The following is a 16,518-nucleotide window of genomic DNA, read 5'->3' on the forward strand; positions in this document are numbered from 1 at the left end:
GGGACAGTGTTAGCATATTATTGTGTCTTTCGCAATGTAATTTGTGTGAGTTAGATAGACCTTAGCATCATCTACATGGACAGATGATCCTAGCTTACACATGCTGTAATGAATAGAAAAAAACAATTGTAGACTTCCTCCCCCTATTTAATATTGTTATGTACAGTTTCTTACCAATCAACGGTGCATGTTCAGACACTGTGCGGCTGAACATACCTGGTTGGCAGGGCCATCATAAGCGCTTTTAGGGCCCTGGGCACGGACATCTTTGGTCCCCTCTCCACCAAACCAAATTACTTTAAAACCTTTAAAAAGATTGTAAGTGTGTGTTAGGCAGAATCACGTGCAGTACCCCTTGGGAACACTACATGCAATTAAGACTACAAGTGTCTGTACAAGTTCACCTTTGGTACAAGCCTGTACTACACAGTTATGTGGTAGCAGTGGCTGAGCAGCCAGACTTATCTCAAGAGTTTAGTGAGCAGTACAACAAGTTACACAAATACAGTGGTTCAAACAAACACTTACTCAAGGGTTCTCGGTAAAAGAATATACATTTATTTTCACAGTCAGTTTGAAAACATTACACTAGTAAGAGCAGCTCAATATCATATTCTTAATACACCACAAATACACAACCAATAACTAACTGAACAAGTTCAGTTCACCTGAAATGGGAGCAAAATGGCACTTCAGATACTTTTAAAAGGGGTACAAAGACAAAGTTAGAAGAATCAGTAGCACAAATATTTTAATAGGCAGGGCAAAGGGTTTCAGTAAACTACAACCGGCAATTTGGTTCATAGGCCTGGGCCAAAGTCAATGGTTCAGAGTCTTTGTATAGGATAGCACAGTTCTGGCATTAAACGGTTAAGTCTTTGCCACAGAGTTTAGAAGAATTTGGCTAGGCAAAAAGTTAGACGAATGTTTAGGGAAGGACAAGCCTTCAAAGTTGGGAAAGTTTCACGAACATTTGCGATGGCCGAAAAGATTACCGGACCGCGTGTGCACAGTACCTTTAGATTGAAGAAGAGCTGTAGCTGAGGCAGTTGTTCCTGGCAGTTCGAGCAGATCTTGCAGTTCCTGAGTTTTAGTCATGAGGACAAGAAGGAGGACGTTGGGAGGTTCCTGCACTGCCCAGGGACGAGGCCACAAGCTTAGCAAAACATTGGTTTAAGGTGTGAGTGCCTTAAAGTCCGCAAACTGGTATCCTTCCCACTGGCTATCTGGTTCGACTAGGAGGGGACGTGTCCAGCCGGCTTACGACTCGGTTGTTCCCAACAAACTCAAGGGAAGAAGTTAACCTTGAAGGGCTTCTCTGTTGATGGAGTTTCAGGCAATACAGACCTGCAGCAGGGCTTCACCAGTCATCCAGGAGTTGCAGCAGTCCTCTTCCTTCAGCTCGTCTTCAATTCTTTCATTACAGTGGTCGACTCTGCTTTCCAAGTCCCAGATACCTGCTTTTAAACAGTTTTTCCCCATTCATTCCAGCCTGGCTGTCACTCACACAGCAGGGTGGCTGTCCTTGCCGGACAGCCAGCCGGCCAATCACGCCAGAGTGCATTCAGGTCTCCTAGGAGACTAAGCACACGGAATTTCGGGCACCTCGCTCACATCCTGTCCACTCACGTGCCCAAGGAGGGCTTCAGCACTCAAGCCCGCCAAAGGCCAACGAACAAAGGAACCAAACCTGGTTTGGCACGCAGAGACAAACACAAGAAGGACCTTTCCTAAAAGAAATGGCAAAAAAGTTGACCAGAGTCTGTTTTTACAGATAGGTCTTGGGTGACATATTGAAAAACATGGCTGGCCCGATGTTTAGCTACCGTTGTTCGCGGTTGGGAAAAATCATGGTAGTTTGATCTAAACCACTGCCACCAGCCATTTAAAGCAGGAAAGGGTAACATTTGACTGTTACATGAGTGTTTTGACTAAGGGGAAGCTAGACTACCCCTCTAGCACTCTATAGGAAGATAGTGTGTGCTGGGTCTGTAAATTTAAAGAGACTAGTAAAGTCAATTTAACTTTACATGCTCTGGAAGACAGTAGTCAGTCCCAGAGAATGTGTTTAAACCTTGGGAAGTCTGAAAGACATCCCTGTGCCACTGCACTGCAGGTGCTGTGTGACAAGATGATGCCTATGGAGTATTTTTAAAACTCCATAACCAAAGAACACAATAGTAGAACACACTGAAAATGAAAAGTTCAAAGTCCCAAAATATAGCAAAAGAGCTGGATGGCTCCAAGGTAGAGGTAATTTAGCACTTGTATGAGAATTCTCCCTAACAGTGGGCCATTGTTTTCAAATAGTGTTTCCATTAGAGATCAAGAGCAAAGAAGAACTTTAAAGAGTAGAGCAGACTTTAAAATATGCTTGCCCGAGTCCTGCAGCATCTCGTCCACTTTGTCTCCCACCCCTTCCACTCAAATGGCCTACATAAGAAGAACGATCAAGTAATGGGCTAAACTATGCCCCAGCATGCGAGGAGGCAAACCTTACAGAAGACAATACTGTTATGTACGAGATATTAGATGAAGAGACCAGGAACACTTTATTGTCTGCTGGCAAAGCCAGGATACAATGACAAATGCTCTGGTTCCAAATTTGGATACTACATCAACTCTTGAAGTAACTGTTTATGGTCATCGTTGGAGGTGATTACCTAGGTTTTACAACACTCCATCTGAACAAACCAATTTCTAGATCTTCACCATAAGGATGATATGTTTGTTTTTATCGCAACCCCTATCTGCTGCAGATACATTGCTGTTAATAGCACCTGTTGTGCTGCAAGACCAAGTACATATGCAGGCAGGTTTATAAACATCAGACATAGGAAAGGCTCAGCCAGCCTTACAGGAATGTGCTATTCTAATCTTGCATAGGAACACACATCTCTACAATGAATGCTTAACACACTGAGCTAACTTCTGCACCATTGTGGTGCTCAATTTACCAACAATCATTTCTAAATTGGCTATTGCATATGATCAACATAATCCCCAATATCCCACAGAGAACACACAAAGAATTACATGATGAATTGATGGAGGCAGAATGTACTTGCCAAAACAGACAGGCAAAAGGTTTAGAGCCTCAACGCCATGCCATAAAATATCTCGATGTGTGCTATTTAAGTCTGGTGAACAAAGGAATCTTACTTCTTTAGATCAGGCTGCCTTGTGGGACTCCCCTCCCACATTCAATTCAAATTCACATTGAATTCACCTTGAATTCACATTCAATTCAATATTCAATTCAAGTTTCTTTTGCATTCAAATTAGATTTTTTGGCATTTATGATTTAGCATTGATAACACCTCCAGATGTGAATGTAAACAAATTTTACAGAGAGCTACAAATCATTTAAACCAAGAACTACTCTTTACGACAAGTTCAGATTTTGGAGGACAAGGCTTGTTTGCAATGTTTTGTGTCATTATATGGGTCCTGGAAACAAAATCAGCTTCCAGTCCACGAGTATGCATAGCCAACACAGTCAATGTCAGACCTTTGACAAATTCAAAATCCACTTCCTCATATTTTCTCTTGACCACCCAGTGTTTGCTTCGTTTTGTCAAAGGATTTGTAGTAATGTGGCACCCCTAATTTTCCTGAAGTTCTCGCTTGATCCCTACTGACGTTATTGTTATGGGCCAGTATAGCTAATCTTGTTGTTCGCCTCCATACTGTCTATGCCGAAGTGCAACTTTTTGGGCCTGTACTTTAGGCACATATTATGGAACACCTTCAAATCTCCAGTGTGATAGAAACCGGTGAGTCCCTTCAGGTCCTTGGAAAGTGTTTTATTGTACACAATCTTTTCAAGTGCTTTGTGTGGAGGTGAACATGGCACCAACCACTTCTTCTTCTGTTCCTCTTACCTTGCCAAAGGTCCATGTGCGCATTCATGGAAATCTTGGTTTTCTGTCCATGAGTGTATGTTGGTATAACGGTGCATCAATGAACGCCATTTCTCAAGTAGAATTTCCACAGATCCATCACAAGTTTTGGAGCTCCACCAAAGGTGGTTGCTGATGGACTGACTTTTGTAAGGTTTTCAGAACCTGTCTTTTTCCCAGTAGCTGTAATTTTTTTGATTGATTTAGCAGCGTGCCATACATCAAATTAATGCTGAATATGGGGAAACTGCTCTTGCATGGCCTTCTCTATAGAAACGCGCCTGTTGGTGGCTATCACGTGTATTTGCATTACCCTGGATTGCAGAAGTTGAATGGATTTGATGAAGCCATGTTTTTCCATGGCAACAGACGATGAACATTCAGACACCTTCACCGTGACAGAACTCACAATTTCTTTACTTTCCATGTGGTAAGTGCAGTACTTTACAGAAAATCCTGGACTGTCACACTGTCCATCGCAAGCTAGCCAGAAACGTTTGCCAGAGAATATACTGTCTATTGACATCTGTTCCACATTCCAAGCTTGAATAATAGCAGGGAATAAGAATTCCCTTTGGTATTTGTACTAATCAGATTTAGCAAGGAACTCAAGACCCACAAACTGACAAAAACTGGAAATCTAGCTGAAAATCGATCCACTGAACAGTACAGCTGTTGAACAAAGTAGATTCCCAGCTGGCACTTTGGCGATTCTCGGTTGAGCAGACCATGTGAATGTATTATGGCGGTGGACACAGGTTGCTTGGATTTTCAGGTTGGTGCCTTGTAATACACGAGACACATTGAACAATGGCTCCCTACATATATTGGCCCCAATTGTATGTTCACATTTGAGCATGTGTACAATGTCTATCAGGCAGCAGTCGAACACAATGTACAGGGCCTGAGGGGGCTGGGTTATGTTTGTGGGTTGTGGCCAGTCTACTGATTGTTGGGTGCATGGGTGTGTTATGCTGTGGTAATTGTGAACAACTACTAGAGTCTTAGGTGCATGGCTGGAGTCTATGCAATCTAGAGTTGAAGAGTGTGCTCATAGATTGAAGTACTGTAATGGTATGTGTAGAGAAGTGGATAGGGCCTTAGGTGGCTGGCTTATTGGAGTGATGAATGTGCTGGTGGGTTGCACGTACTGGAATACTGTATGCATAGAAGTGGACAGGCCTTTAGGTGGGTAGCTTATTTCTGTGGGTTGTGGCCAGTGTACTGATTGTTGGGTGTATGGCTGTGTTATGCTGTGGTGATTGTGACCAGGCAGTAGAGTATTGGGTGCATGGCAGAGGTGATGTACTGAAGAGTACATGAGTGTTATCACTGGTTAAAGTACTGTAATGGTATGTGTAGAAAAGTGGACAGGCCCCCGCCGGCTTGCTTATTGGACTCAAGAGTGTGTTGCATGTATTGTAATACTATGGGCCTCATTATGACCCTTGCGGAATGGGTTTACCGGCACCGGTAATGGTGCCGGTGCCAGTAAACCCATTCTGCCCTTTTACGAGGTTCCCTCGTGGGACCCGGAACAGACATCTGGTAAAACCAGTCGTCCTTTCCGGATCCCCTGAGGGGCCCAAGGAGCTAATAACAGGCCCGTTATTAGGTCCATCCCCATTCCCATTGAGCCCTGGGAGGGCTCAATGGGAATGGGGAATGGTTTTGTGAATGAGTGGTTACCGGGTCCTCCAAGGTTGGAATGACCCGGTAATTCCTCATTCGCAGACCACGGACCCGGACACGATTTTGGAGGCAGCAATGGCGCTAATAGCACCATGGCTACCTCCAAAACTCGTAATGAGGCCCTATGTGTACAAAAGTGGACAGGGTCAGAAGTGGATGCATTCGATGTTTGGATTGTGGCCACTGGGCAGATTATTTAGTAGCTTACTGTATTTTGATGCATTGGTTGTGGGCAGTTAGTAGAGTCTTGGTTGCAGAGGCCATGCATCAAAGAGTTTGTCCATTGGCTGGAAGTACCGCAATAATATGCAAACTGAAGTGGATAGCGGCTCAGATGGCTGTGTTATGTATGGGGTTTCTGGTAAGTGGGTAGATGTGTGCATGCATGGCTGTATTATGCTGTAGTGGTTGTGGCCAGGGTCTAGGGTATTGGGTGTATAGCTGGAGGCTGTAGACCGTAGGCTATGCAATCAACAGCGTAGGGCCTGGGTACAAGCACCACAGTATAATATACCCATGCATTCAGCATTGCGATACTGGTATATAGATTGCAGAAATATGTGTACAGATTTCAATTTGCAGATTATAAAGAAGTGTGAAACCAATAATTTTATATTTACTGTTTGTATTGTTGAAGGCCTGTGCAGTTTAAGTGCATGGAAATGTAGGAGTAATCGTTGTTTCATTCTTTGTGATAAAAGAAAACATAACAGGTTAGGGTTGGTACTTTGTGATGTTGTATTGCATTACATTGCAGACATTTGTATACTTTGTGGACCCTCATAATTAGTAATTCATAATTACCATGCTTTAAACAAGTGTACTACGGAAAGTGTGCAGTTCCTGTGCTTCTTTGCATAATCATTGTGTCTGTGAAAAAAAAAGATCCATGCAGGATTTAAAAAGAACTTCTATGTTCATTTGTTGTTATGTTGCACAGTCTGTTTTAGTGACGTGTGTGCTAGTTACAGCAATGTTTAAGGTGCACTGTTGGAGTAGGAGGGATTGCAATGGTGTATGATTTTTCTTTTGGAAGTGGTGGTAGTATGGTTGCAGTTAGATACCAGTTGGCGTATTCTAACTGTTTATCCGTTTCCTCTTTTTAGCAGTATTTCGTTATGCGTTTGGTTGCTGTTGATGTTTTGTAAGTAATGTGGTATTGCACAGTAATATTGCAGAATTGTGGGCGGAGTTAGATACCTGTTGGCGTATTTTAACTGTTGATAGTTTGGAAGTTGTTGAGGATATGTTTGTAGCACTGTGGTTGCTGAAGGTTGAGTTTGGCAGTTTGACTGCTCCAAATAATATCAAAGTATTATGGTTGCAGTTAGATACCAGTTGGCATATTCTAACTGTTTACAGGTTCTCATTTTTGCAAGGTATGTTTTAAAGCATTTTTCACTATTGTGAAATGCCTTTGCAGCACTATGTGTGTAGTTACTAATATATGCATATTTCTTGCATTGGTATGGGCATTGTTAGACAGCTGTTTCCTTATTGTACTAGTTGGTGGTTTCAGAGGTTACTGAGGACAGTTAGTAAACCATCATACTCAGTACTTTTTTTGAAAGTACTATGTAGGAAACAATATTTGTGTGTCTTTTCTAAACTTATTGTTTCTGTGACTATAATCATTGGGTCTTTGGGGAAAACAATTGTATAGTTGGCAAACTGATGTATTTGTTGGACAGTTGCTGTATGCTAAGTTGTTCCAGTTCCACAAAGTAGAAGGTATTTTTTGTTGTTGCAATTATATATATACTGGTGGGTGTTGGGCAGTAGGTTATTCTAATTTTGGAGATCAGTGAGTATATTTTGGTTTCAAGAATATTAAGTAGGCATTTGCAAGATTTGCTGGTAATCTCTGCTTTAGAGTAATGGAAGTATCATTGCATTCAAAACATTCACATTGCTTTGTAATGTTTGCAGTTTAGTAACCTGCACTGGTTGTGGCGCCTGTGTGGTAGATTATGCCTACTGTTGTCAAGGTTTTCATGCCAAGTGATAATTGCCCGGATGTGAAGCTATTAAGCTTTCAGTTGTTTTTGTTACCATATGCATTGTATCTTAAAAGCATTACTATTACATATTGGCTATGTAACGATTATCGGAATTGCAGGAATTGCAAGTAGTACATAATATGCCATGATTTGCATTTTGTACGAGCTACTGAAATGGAATAGATTCACAGTTAGGGATAGGTACATAGACAAAACGCTTGTTAGGGACTTATTCCTGCATCACATGGTTGCAGTGAGTGCATATATGTTTCAACATGTATGAAATCTGGAAGATTTCATTCATAGGTATGTTTTTGCTTTCCAGTACTTGTAGTAAGTACATTAGAAATTCCTGTGGATCTTCTTTTGCGTGTATAGTGAATCTCACCATTACAGCACAGTAGCCCAATTCCTGCCTTATTCCTGAGACACTGAGCCTCAATACAAAGTGGGCGGTATGTGGTTAACGGCGCCGGTAATGGTGCCGGAGCCATTAACCCCTTATCACCCTACTATGAGGTCTCCTCGCGGGACCCGCAAAGGGCACCTGGTAAAACCAGGCGTCCTTAGCGGGTCCCGCGAGGAGACCAGGGAGCTAACAACGGGCCCGTTATTAATGGGCCCGTTGTTAGCTCCCTCCCCATTCCCATTGAGCCCTATGGGGGCTTGAATGGGAATTGGGATGTATCGGGTCCAGGTTCCTCGAATGAGGAATTACCAGGTCCTCCAAGGTTGGAATGGCCCGGTAAATCCTCATTCGAGGAACCCGGACCCGGTATGCGGTAAGGAGGCAACCATGCCACAAATTGCAGGATGGTTACCTCCAACCTCGTAATGAGGCCCACTGTAAGTGTTTGCATGATTGTTTGTTGCATTTCTGTGAAGGAGTAGAAATTGTGAATACAACTAGTCTGAGCCATTTAAGTAAATGTTTTCAACAATTCATGGTAATTGGAATAGAACATTTATTGCTACATTTGCATAGCAACATATATGTGTCAAGACGGAAAAAATCAAAAACAAGTCAGGGGGTGCGGCAAGGGCAGAGGGAGAGGAAGAGGACAAAGAACTCCGGCAGGAAGAAAACCCACCAAGGACAGCGTGGGAGACGGCTTAAAAGTGGATCAACAGAGACAAATGAGCTCTGGGGCCAAACTTTAAAAAATAACACCATGAAACTTTGCCAAATTATTACCCTTTCCTCGCATGTGCTCACAAAACCACAACAATCGCTCCTGTCATTAGGACTTAAATTCTGCCCGACTATGAGTTTTGACGATGTCCAATCACGCCTTGACTTTGATCAATTCTTTCACAAAATAAAGTTTAAAAAGTGTTTTTGCCTCCAATCCAGCTGTAACAAAACCATCAGAAGTACGAACAGGCCGCACTGATCTATGCATTTCAGATGTTCCATCATTAGTGGACTTGGCTTGCCTGGATGATGTTTCCTTTGATCCTTCCTACCTTGACCTATCTGATTTCGACATCAATCCAAACTGGGATGTCTGTACAAAATTAAAAAACAAATCCAGATTTAACCCACAATTTTCTATGGGGGGCTGTATTGAGGCCTTTCATGATCTGTGTGTTGATGATTTAAGATCATTACGTAAGCGATCTGTTTGACTCAAACAAACTCTAACTGCTGCCCAACGTTTAGCGATTGTTGAATTACAAAACTTGTCCAATGTTGTAATTAAACCAGCGATAAAGGCTCTAACAATGTGATTCAAAATCGGAGTGACTATGTATCTGAAGCAAATAGACAACTATGAGATTGTTTGTGTTATTGTGAGCTGCCAACGAATCCATTCTCTGAAATGCAATCTGAATTGGTTTCTCTTTGTGCTAAGTGGGTGGACAATGGCTAACTTGAGGATTATTTAGTTATATTTTTGGCTCCCTATAGCTATGTTATACACACTATCTAGTTTTTACCAAAGACACATAAATCATTGACTCATCCTCCCGGGAGACCAATCGTGACTCTATGTGGCTCACTGTTAGAGCATTTGGCACAGTTCATCAATGAGACTATAATTTAATTTGTTTCAGTGTTACCTTCCTACCTGCGGGATACTAAAGATTTTTTACAGCATATTACTGACACAGCATGGGAGGATGGCTTTATTTTGGCCACACTTGATGTGGTTTCTCTGTATGCTTCGATTGATCACAACATAAGCATGGCAGCTTGTAATCATTTCTTGGGTACCCGATCATCGAATATATTGGGCCATAGTACCATGATCCTTGAAATGTTGTGGTTTTATTTGACCAATAATATTTTCTTGTTTGAATGTTCTTTTTTTCAACAGGTTTGAGGCACTGCTATGGGCAGTACCTTTGCTCCATCTTATGCTAATTTGACCATGGGGCGGTGGGAGGAAACCTTTTTATCTGATTTAATTTCTTTTAGTTTTCCAACACAGATTGTTTCATGGTGGTGGTACATCAATGATATTTTTATAATTTGGAAGGGCACTGAACTTGACTGGTCATCATTTGTCACAAGTATCAACAATATTTGGTTAATCTGTAGTTTATGGAATGCCATAGTTATCATGAAATTGTATATCTTGATGTCATTGTCACTCTTGATACTCTGGGTATCCATACATCTCTGTATAAAAAATCCTCAAACGCTAGCCTTCCATTGTATGCCAGTAGCTGCCTTCCACCATCTTGCAAAAAGATTATTCCGTATGGAAAATTTATTCACATTCGTCGCAATTGCACTCATTAAACAATATGACATGTACTGTGCTCTGGCTGCCATGGACTTTCTAATACAAGGCTATGACAAAAAAAGCCTTGAATCTGCCTATATGAGGGCATGTGGTTTTTCCAGGGATAAACTTTTATATGGCACAGGTCCCAACATATTAACCAACAATGATGATCCTCGTTTGATTGTGACTTATGTCAATGCCTATTCTAAAGTCAGCAGAATTGTGCAGAAACATTGGCGTGTACTCACTTTGGACAAGGATCTGTGTCCTTTACTTTCTTCACGTCCAACATTAACTTTTAAGCAAGTACCCTCTCTCAAGGACAGATTGTTTTCAAGTTTCTTGCCTCCCTTACAAAATAATTCCTTTTCTAACTGGCTGTCTGGTGCACCGTCAGGTTTTACTAAGTGTTATAAATGTAAGGTCTGTGCTCATGCAATGGTGCAAAAGTCTTTTAAACATCCAATTACTGATGTTAACTATGAGATCAAATATTCTATTAATTGCGAAACTACATTTGTAGTTTATGTTCTCTCATGCCCGTGCTTGAAATGGTACGCATGTAGTACCACCTGTAAACTCAAACTGAGAATTCTCCAGCATTTGAGAGCTATAAAAAATTCTGACCCTATGTATTCCATGGCAAAACACTTCAAGCAGGATCATGGCAATGAATTCCGTCTTTAAACCTTTTTTTCGGAGTGGCACATGTTCCCATACACCAAAGAGGCGGCAACCAAATTTTGAATCTAATGCAGTTAGAAAGCAAGTTAATTCTTTATTTTGACACCAAAACTCCTATACCATCCTTGGAGTATAAAGATCTGCTCTCGTCTCACTGTCCTCCTATGCAATAGGCTTATTTTTTAGGTTTATCCTGTGCTTTATGCCCTTTATATTGTTTTTTTTTCTTTTCCTTTTTTGTTTTTTTTTTGGCCTTTTTTTTCCAAAAGGGAAAGACCACATTTCTTTGGGTTGCCATTCCTGGTCAGATATGTGTGGGATCTTTTTTTTATTTTTAATTTTTTGTTGGTTGAAGTTTAGATTGTTACCTTTTTTTCCTTTGGGTTTCCTATATAGTTCTTTTGTGCTTGAGTGCTTAGATGCATATGTTTTGTTACTATAGTATTTCTGTGATGCATTGCTCAAATTGTGCATGACAGGGTTTGTTTTTAAAATCATGAATCACTCCGTAATCCTTAGTGAAGATTGTGAATTCTGTTCAGTTGCTACAGCATCTCAATGAACTACCTTGATGCACTCATGAGATTTTACTGACAGGTACTTATAACGGTTTGCACTTGCATGTCAGTCTGCCTTATTTTAACATGGTTATATATCATTTTAAATATTTTTTTATTGTGATAACTTGCATTTGATTATGGAACTTCTCAATTGTGATGCGCTTGCATTTTATTTTAAAGTCATATGCTTGTGATTTCCCGTTTCCCTTAATTGTGCAATAATTTAATATGCTGCTGTTTTTACTTCTATGCTGCTATACATTAATTCTGATTGTATATTGATTTAGCATCTCATTTTGAATGCTGTCTGTGGTGTGATGTTACTATGCACTATGCACTTTATTATGCTACACTTCTAAAATAATACTATGCGGTCTTTTTAAAAGCAATGATTGCACTGATGCACTATACTGCACTTTATCATGTATGCTGTTAGTCTCAAAACACTAACAAATTTGCACTTTATTTTGAAATGCTGCTCTCCACAATTTATACAAGCTTGTGGATGTATTTGGAAACCCGTATGGATTTGATGCTGTGTTGTAACTGTTTTGGGCTCTGGGAAATGACTAACATTTTTGGACAATTGTGGGTGTTTAGCCAGTCAACACATTGCAAAGAAGGGTTTTGTTTGAATACATTTTGTATTCTATGTATATTATTACTCAAATAGAATATTGAATTGCCTTTATTCTACTCTGCACTGTGTTATCAATTGGTATTATACTATACTGGCGTCTCCAGTTCCAAGATCTCAGCTGAATTGTCCACATTGAAACTTCTTTGCTGTTGTCTTCTGTGGATACAGTAGTAGGACTACTGCTGGGCTTTTTAACACGGCTCTCTATCCTGATCCCTCACACATGAACAAGCGCCTAGTGTAGCGCGTAACACATTTTGTGCAGGAAGATATGCCCCATAGCTTCCTGCCTCTGTTGTTATTGTTGCTGTCCAACTGTTTGACAAATATTTTTTAACAATAAAAGTTTGTAATTTATTACGACGTGAGTCAGGTTTTTTTATTTTCTGACTCAATACAGTGAAGATTGCTCCTCGCCTGGAGTGCGGTTTGGATTTCTTCCTTTTTTGTATATATATATATATATATCAAAAGGCAAGAGGAGAAGGTGAACCGCACTCCCGCGGGCCAGGCGTGAAAAACGCACTCCAAAATACCAGACAAAACTTACAAAGACACTGCCTAGAAAACAGATGTCTTTAATGTTTTTTTTATAAAATTTGCATTGTGCAAAATGATTGACAACACATAAACAGCAGCAAGCAGACAGACAAAAAGCAGGACACCAAGGTAAGCAGCCTGCAAAACAACGCGTTTCGCGCTAACTCAGCGCTTGATCACGTAAGGGGAGAAGGGATGAGCCGGTACATATAAACAATGGAAAAGCAGTCCTACAACTATGTCTGTGACATTGCAAAGTAAAGGATATAGGAGGAAAAGAAGGCGGCCATTATAGAAAGGAGTAGAATACATGGAGAAATATAGTGCAGATGAATATAAGCACTTAAACACACCCCTGATATATATATTCACTACAAAAAAAAACTTTGTTGAGGGGGCGTTATGGTTAAGTTGCCCTAACAAAAACCTGTACACTTCACTAAAAAAAAAACGTTCCACCTCCCCTTTATGCTTCAAATTAAAACTGAAAAACCCCTGAAATTTGACAGTCATGGTCAACTAAGCCCCCAACCCTGCCACCACCCCTGTGCACTGCTAACACTGACACCCAGATCATGAAAGATGTCATCTCACATGTCAATGATGCCATCAATGACAACATCACTTGTTTAGCCCCTTTTTTTCCCTTCCCTGCCATAATTATATATGTACATTCAGTAAAATGATTTCACTAAAGGAATGTTACACTTCACAGTGCAACCAAACACCACTGCACATTCCCGCTTTATAGTAAGCTAAGCAACCATACCTCGCACCATCTACATGCATTGCTAAGACTAACACCCAGGACATCAAAGAGGACATCACAAATAACATTGATTATGTTCGACCTATCCGCAAGCAATGGAATGTGGGTGCTGTCTAATGCCAAGTAAGACAGATGTGATGTGTGACTGCACCATCTTTTCAAAAAGTGCGTACATAAACAGAAAGGGGTGTCCAAAGGATATACTACCTTGGCGTACCTCTTGGAAACGAGATAATACATGGTTGTAGAACACACAAGATGTCCGGAATGGGTGTAAATGAGTAAAAAGGGAGCCTGTGAAGGACAGTATAGTGGTCCATATTGGGCGCAGTCAAAATGGCGCCTTCTGTAGAACAGGCACGGTGGCCGGCAAGTTCGTAGGCAAACAAAATGGAGTTTTCCTAAGGACACTGGAACTGTCCGTACAGTGAACATAGCATGCGTGCACATGCGCAGTACAAAGGAAAGGATTGCCAACATTGCACCAGTTCCTAACTGCCCGTCTCACTTGTGTCGCACTTTGTAGTAGTTTTGAGAACCCGAACACTGTCCGTAAGACACTTGTGTGCATGCGCATGTTTGATTCTTTGCATTTGCTATCCAGGGGACTTTCATTAAGGGGGCGGATGTGTTGAGGACGTCATCTTGTGACCGCACCTACGCTGCGCGTGGGGACTAGTTTCCGCGGTTTGTGTGCTTCCACAACACTAATAATGAACTTGTAGACACAAGGCAAAGTATTGAGGAGTGTAAAAATGTAATTTCAGACATCCCAAAGAATAGGCCACCTCAGGAGTTGCTGTGTAAAATGTGTGTACCGCTTTGTAGGGATGAAGACGGTCGAGGCACACCCCTGCACCCCTTCAAAAGGCCACATCCCCGAGTGCATCTTCATTGTCCTTCTAGCTATAGCAGATAGAGGTGCATTGACTTTACTGCTGTAGTGACGAAAAGGAAACTAATCGGTATGGCTTCCATGGCTGCTGTTGGGTTATTAGCCTCTGCACCACCCCCAAACCCGCCACCATCACCACCTCACCAAGGGCCTGCAGAGAGATATATGGGTGAGGATGTAGAGATTGAGGAAGAAGAAGAGGAAGAGAATGAAGTAGAGGAACTCCGCACTAGGAGCACTCGGCAGGAGTCGTGGGTGTGGCAGTTGTTTTCCATTCATGGGAACGAACCAAAAGCACGTACGAACCTGGTGAAGTGTAACCAGTGCAATGTGGTGTTGAGTCGCGGGAGATTTGGAGCGTACAGTTTTGGTACGACAACCATGAAGCGACACCTCACTTTGTTCCACACTGCGGACATTCGCAAGGTGGTGCCATGTGAAGAGCGTAGTCGTTTGAGTTCCTCCACAGCATCCTCGGAATCCGCTCCTCCCACCACAAAAGACACTCCTGTGGGGAAGCGCCTCCCTCCAGCTGCTTCACAAGCCATTCGCAATGCTGTGGAACCTTACCTTTCAAAGGTGACAGTAGTGTGCGCATATTGTGAAGCAGTACTCTGCAGGGGGGAGAGTCTTCGCAGTGCTTTTGAGGCTGCAGTCACCTAGCACCAGAAGATTTACTCCTTACCTAAATAAATCACCCGTAATATTTGTCTGTTGAGTTGCCCTTTCTTATCCCCGTGGCTGGTGTCCCTTCCTTACCCTCCTTTCGCCTCTTCTCCTAGTGTGTCGAGTGCTGTTAATTAATGAACGTAAAAACAACAAAAATGACAGAAAAGGCTCTTTTCCTTTTCAGAGCCGCCTTTCTCAGTCTAAAAATAGAACTATGAAGTGAAGGCCGTAGACCCCTGCGGAGTACAGCAAAAGTTTGCAGACAGTCGTAGAGGGGGAAAAGGGAGGGTGCAAGCGGCGCAAATGCAATAAAGTGTACGTTGGGAATAAGTAAGTGACGGCTCTGAAAAGAGCCTTTTGTTGGTGTATTGTGTGGGTCAAAAACAGTGGATTGGGGAAAACGGATTGTCAGATAGGTTAGTGTGATTGCAAAAGAGGGCGCAATGCATTTTGTAAATTGTGAAGAAACATCTGATTACTAGCATATGTGAGGTGAACTCCACCTCTGTGGAAAATTGAATTGCTACGAAACAAAATGTTTTCATTGTGGAAAGAGGACATGCCAACATCTCTTAAAAAGGCACACCCCGCCTTATTCACAATGCATCTCGCTTTGTCCATTTGTGGGCCAAATGCAGAAGAACGCAACAATTTTTGTCTTTGGGCAATACGGTAAAAAGTAAAAAAGTATTTGACAATTTGGAAACATGTCCATGAGCTTCGGGAGTCCTTCCTTCATGGCAAATTGTAAAGAAATGCCAGATACATGGCCTAAACTATTTCCTCCACAATGAATGATGAGTATATCTGGAGGACGCTCTGTCTGTAAAGTAACACAAACAGGTACCAAGTCCACCCATCTCATGCCACGCACGCCATGCAAGTGCACTTCTGCATGTGGAAATCCGAGACTTGTAGATAAACTGCAGCTTTCTTCATGCTTCTTCAACCAATGTATCCATGAATCTCCCACAATCCAGATAATCTGTTTTCGAGCATGGAAAGCCATGGCTGTGTGGTGTCCTGTGAGGGAGAAGACAGTCTTACTAAAGTACGTCAGTCAGAACACACCTACTGAACTTTATGGACCAATCCCTAGTTCCACTCATTCTCATTTACATGCGGCTCCACTCTTCAATCCCTGGTGATGATATGTGCTGGCTGCTAACTACCGCCATGTTTGCGGACATGTACAAGATCAGAGCGTGACAAAGGTACATTAAAGTACTATTCCCCTTTTTCCCCTTTAAGGTAGGCTCTGACAAGAGCCGTTTTTTTTTAATTTTGGGCCACATATCGTACAGACATGTGGTATTTTATGTATTTTATTGTATTTTTTGTACTTGCTTTACTCGTGCAAACATTACATAACGTTCTCTAAAGCAAGTCTTATGTTCCAAAAAAACATTGCATTTCCCAAAGAGGATAGCGC

The sequence above is a fragment of the Ambystoma mexicanum genome, chromosome 5q (genome assembly GCF_040938575.1).
Source record: "Ambystoma mexicanum isolate Mex_15411 chromosome 5q, UKY_AmexF1_1, whole genome shotgun sequence".
In the NCBI taxonomy this organism is placed as follows: domain Eukaryota; kingdom Metazoa; phylum Chordata; class Amphibia; order Caudata; family Ambystomatidae; genus Ambystoma; species Ambystoma mexicanum.